Raw genomic sequence first — 5,952 nt, forward strand, 5'->3', positions numbered from 1 at the left:
GGAAGCTAGGCCCTACTTCCTTTTCCCAGAACCCAGCAGCTGAGTAGCTGTGAGGGGGAATGAAGTCGGCAAAATTGCTGTAGCAGTACATCCTTGACCTTGTCCTCAGGCATTTTGGAAAACAGGAGATTTGACATAAGTACTGCCAGGAGTTGGAGGGTATTTGTTTTTTTGCCAAAGAATAAACTTACTGTTACATCTCAAAGTTCTTGTCTGGACAAATATAATTTAAAAGCTCTGACAACAGTTTAGACAGAGGAGAAAATTTGGAAAGTGGAGAAATCATTTCTTCGGTACTGTAGGTTTTAAGTCAATTTTCACCCTATTCCTCAACCTCTTTTCTTCCTGCCTTTCTTTTTTCTATTTAGTTATCTAGTTAGTTATCTATTTCTAGTTAGTTATCTGTGTGAATGATAGAATATTAGGTTAGAAGTTACCATGACACACACATTATTTTTTCCATTATGTAGAGACTTAATTCATGACACATAATTTTTTGGTTTGACGTCGTTATTTAATCAGTGTTGGTCTTCATTTTTTCCCTTTATCTTTAGAAAATGAGATGTAAACATATGAAAAGGTGATTGGAATTATTGAAATATCGTATATAAAACTTCTAATATGGATCACTTCATCAAGTAGAATTGTAATTTTGGAAGATTAAACATAGAATTTTGACAGTGCTGTCTGTATATTCCCCCAATAGTCACATAGACAGTAGTCTTTAAACACATACAAGCTTGTGGTAGAGCATGTGCCTTGCACACTGTTGACCAAGGAAAGACCCAGTTTCGATTCCTGGCATCCCATATGGTCCCCCAATGCCTGCCAGGAGCGATTTTTTTCTTTTGGTCTTTGGGCCACACCCAATGACCCTCAGGGGATACCCCTACCTCTGTGTTCAGAAATCGCTCCTGGCTCAGGGGACCATCAGTCCTGGGTCTGCCGTGTGCAAGGCAAATGTTCTATCGTGCTTGCTATTGCTCTGTCCCAGTCAGGAGCGATTTCTGAGAGCAAAGCCAGGAGTATCTCTTGAGAGCCACCTGGTATGGCCTAAAAACCAAACTACAGAAACCATATACAAGCTGGTGAAAGAGAAAATACAAGTTAGAATCACTGGATTAAGTGAAATGACTAAGGTTGGACTAATGGAGACCTGGTATATAGTAGGGCAGTGCAATTAGGATACTGGAGTTCAAATCTGAGCTTTGCTTCCTATTTCTTGGTCATTTTTTTTAACTTTGTGTGGAGGGATACTGATACTACTGTTGGATTTAGAGGTGGAACATGGAATGCCTAAAACTTGGTTATTAAAAATTGTAAATCAAGGTACCAAATAAGTAAACACATAAACAATAATCAGCCTTGAGTGTCTCATTCTTTTCATGTGTTTGAGACTAAGAGAAATGGAAAAATATGTTAATTCCTGAAGTAATGACTCTAAAGCCTATAATTAGGGATAATATGATATGAGGCACTTACTGTTAGCTTTATACCAACAATTCTAAATGCCAACATGAACATTTAGTTAGATGTTTGCATATTTTTAAAGAAAAACTTTGTACAAAAATTTAGGTTATTTTTCCACATAGGTATTGATTACTCCAAAAGGTGTTAGGGTATTTAGGAGGTTGCTGTTAGGAAGGACATTACCAACCACTAACATCCCTGCTTCCCCACCTCGTACTGAGATCAGTGTCAACTCTGAACATTAAGCATTACTCATACTGTCTCTTTACACAGCAGTTAACCTTACTTGTCACTGCTTCCAGTGGGAGATCAAAAGCATTGAAATCTATGGAGGTGGCATGATAAATCATGGTCACTTCTTGACATGGCCAGCAAAAGCAGCTGGAAAGAACCCCACTACAATGTCAGCTCAAAGTTGAAATTCAAAGTTCTAACATATTAATTTTCTCGTTTTTTTCTTCTGTCATCCTAATTTTTTCTTTCTTTTTTTCCATGACTCAAATGAGTGAGTAAGATCTTTGCAGGTTGATGGGTTAAACTGCCATGAAAGGCTTCTTTTTCTTTTCTTTTACTCTTCTTCCCTTTTCCCACTGTCAACATTGTGAGGATGACATAATTGAATAACCTAATTTGAGAGGATAAAAGAACTGTTTTATTCATAAAATTTCAGTTTTCAGTTACTTTCTAAACACACTTTTCTTAGGCTATTGTCTCAGGACTGAATAGTGAGCTTGAAACCAAGCAGGTCTGTAGCAAATACTAATAAACATAATGGATTGTGGTACAGCTCTTCCATCTTCCTCATCTGCCCAGTGAACTCCACAAGTTTTCCTAGGCATTGATTAAACATTTCCAGAAGAGTCCTCTTGGTTTAGCTCTTTTGCTACCTCACTAGACCCTGACTAACCTCTATGAATTTTACTTTATACTTTATACTTACCCTTATTAGGGCTTAGAACCTTGATCCCCCTCCACTCAGCAATCTTTTTTCTTGATTCCTAATCTAATGGGATCTTATGAAAGCTTTAAATCTCACCCCCAAAATTATTTAAAGGTGTACAGGAAACACAGTTTGGTATCTGGCTGTTTGGGGAACATTCATGATTCATAAAGAAAAAAAAACAGGCCTTTTATCATTGATTATGAATAGCAACTGCTGGATACTCGCTCTTCTTTCTGTAGGTCAGGGAACAGAGTTTTATTAAATCATATTCATTTTTAAGTCTGATCAAATATAAACTACTTAGTTCTAAGTTCTCCAAGTTATTCTGAAGAACAGAAGTACTCAGAAGGCCATCACCTGCAAAATCCTATATCCTGTTCTCAGCTACTTGGCTTGACAGCTTTGAAGTTTTTGTTCACCTTCTTCTGATTATAAACTCTGGCTTAATATTTTTCTTGGCTTTTATGAGCACATTCTTGGATTCTGCAGCTTTATTTCATCCCTATATTCTTTATGTCTGTTTTACCCCTAAATTCTCATCATCTTGAAGCAAGCAGGTTGGCAAAGAGATAGTTAGTAGAGCCCACTGGTAATGAGTTCTTAGGGAGTAATAAAACCAGCTAGCCCCAAAGCTGCCAGTACCCACCTATGAGCACAGGATCTAAGACCTGATAAGACCTTTAACTGGCACCAGCACAGACCTAGAGAAGGCTGGACCCTCCCAACTGAATAAGCTTCTGCAGAAACAAAGACCAGAAAAGGAATGTCAAGGAAGACAATGAACTGCTTCCCATTTCACATAATTTATTTTGTCATTTGTCATCACTCATAAACCCCCCTTCATCTCATGCTAAATCCTTTTTGAGAAAATCTCAGTGTAGGTTATGATTTCTACCATTTCTGTTCATTGATGGCATTGAAATGCATGTTTCAGCCCAGATCTTTCCCCTAAACATCCCTCAACTCCTTTTCTGTGCTTGCCTATACAGGGGTTCTATTGAGGTTACTTAATTAGACCATCCATGCACTCACATATTCAGTTGGAGAGTGGTGTACCCCACTCTAATGTTTTCTTTCCTGGGTCATCATACCCACCAATAAGCAGAGAGGAGTTTCCTAGAATATAGAATTTCTTTTACTGTATTTGTCCTTGACTGTTTCTACCCTGAAAATAACTGATCAGAGGAATGGAAAGAAGAGGGTGGCCAGGGGTCACCCTTCTCCAGGATTCTTGGGTTAGAAAGTACACTTATCTGAAAATAAAATCCACTTACCTGAAAATATACTCCAAGTTCTAGAAAATCAGCCTTATTAGTAACAACCACAGGAACACTTTGACCTCTATTTGCTTTACTCATTTGTTTTATTTCTTTTTTTATTTAATTTTTATTTTGATCATAATGGCTTACATATCTTTCACAGTAGTATTTTAGGTACATATTAACATTGAATCAGGGGAATACCCATCACCAAATTTGTCCTCCCCCCATCCCAGTTCCCTTTCTGCAACCCATATACCCCACCATCCCCCCTCCCTGGGTTGCTAGAGTAGGTGGTCCCCTCTTTGTCTAGCTTACTATTAGTGATCAGATATTTTTTTGGTCCTTTTACCCTCCCTTGTTTCCCCCTCTATTTAAGAGGTGGAGCTTGATAAATCGAGTTATGTGGTTTTGTTTGAAGGAAAGAAAAGCAATGGAGTGGGGTAAAAAGTAAGAAAAAAATAAAAAAAATAAAATAAAGTCAAATACGCTGAAAATGGGCGGAGTCCTTCTAGAGGCTTTCAACCTCAGTTTGAGAGAGGATGTGAAAAAGGTAATTGAAACACCACAACAATACAGAAAGAAATATCAAATTAAATATCCAGTGAGCACTACAGCAATAAAAACAAGCACCACACAATAGTCTAGGTTCTGAAATAAAATCATGCCGGATTGCAAAAAGAAAAAGATATGATAAAATAAAGTAAAATAAAATAATATTGGAGATATCAACTTCAATCTCTACACCAAAATAAAGACGTCAAAAAATCGATCAATCGATAAATAAATATGTGGAAAAATGATTGTTTTGTGCTTTTTTTTTTTCCTTTTCTTTTTCCCCCTGCATAGGCACAGTAACTACTGGGGATATTACAGAGGGAATTCCCTTGGCCTAAGAGATACAGGGTTTCTCCACCCCTGAAGTATACTGTCATGGGATTAACTATAGACTCCTTGCATGATCATTTACTCTCCCCTCAGTGCTTTCATGTGTATAGAAGACTTCTGCTTCGTCTTGGATGGTAATATCAGACCTCTGTATCTAGAAATCTTGGTGACTGTGCAGCTCAAGGAATGGAGCTTATGGTGAAGTCTTTCTTTGTGGTTCTAGCAGTTCTGCACTCCGAGGGTGCTCCTGGCTCTATGCTCAGAGATCGCCCCTGGTGGGCACTGGGGACCATATGGGATGCCTGGATCTGAGCCACCGTCCTTCTGCAGGAAGGACAGATGCCTTGTCTCCATGCTATCTCTCCTGGCCCCACTTTATTCCTTTAATTACGTCTTTTATTTAATCTTTTTTTTTTTAAAGAAACTTTTTTTTTCCTTTAGATATGTGTGAGCATATATAGTCTTAGTTTTTGTCGGGTGTCTGCTTTCTTCTCTCTCCACCCCCACAAAATCCACCAACAATATAATGTAGCACCACTTCTTCCTGCAAAGACATATTAAACAAAGGGGAAATTATACGTGTAAAAACAAGCTCTTATATACTCGGGATAAGAACTCATACTTGTTTACAATACAGGGACATCTCCCACCCCGAATGGATGTCATGTAGAAACAACTTAGACTCTAGGGAACTAGACACCGACCATCCAGTCTTGACTCCTGGATCCCATACATAGAAACAACAGAGTTATCCACAACAGCTCCAGCAGCCAAATCCCCTCCAGAGCACATTCATAATGCTGCTCTGACACCAACATGCGCCATTTCTAAATTGATAACCTGACAACGAGGAAATGGGAACAACTTGATCTAAGAGCAAGTTGTCCTTCCTCATCAGCCAACGAGAAGACAAAATCAGGAAACATGTCACCCTTTGATCTGTGCAAAAGCCAAGATCGCTATATACAGGTTGTTACAACCAGGACTGGACAGTACGTATCCAGGGACCACCACCAACAACAGCAACAAAAAGCTCTAGCCTAGCTTTTGGTCTACGATTTGTTCAACAAACAAGATCTCCAATTTCAGAAGTTTGACTGAGACAACCTCAACTGAACGGGTCTTCCGGAAACATAACGAAAGACTTGTTTTATTTCTTAATTGGCTTAGAACTACACTGAAGTGATGTGTGGAGGGTGAGGTAAGTTTAAGGACTTTTAAAGGATACTTTTAATCCAGACTTAATTCATCAATTTCTCATGTTTTTCTACAGAAGTTGACACTTATCTGGTTTTAGAAAAAACTTTCTCAGTGCCAAATCTGTTTTTATACTCCCAATATTCTTTCTGGGCATCAATTATCTGCAAGAACAAAGTTCTAAATCATCTTTAT

Source organism: Suncus etruscus, chromosome 3 (assembly GCF_024139225.1).
Source record: "Suncus etruscus isolate mSunEtr1 chromosome 3, mSunEtr1.pri.cur, whole genome shotgun sequence".
In the NCBI taxonomy this organism is placed as follows: Eukaryota; Metazoa; Chordata; class Mammalia; order Eulipotyphla; family Soricidae; genus Suncus; species Suncus etruscus.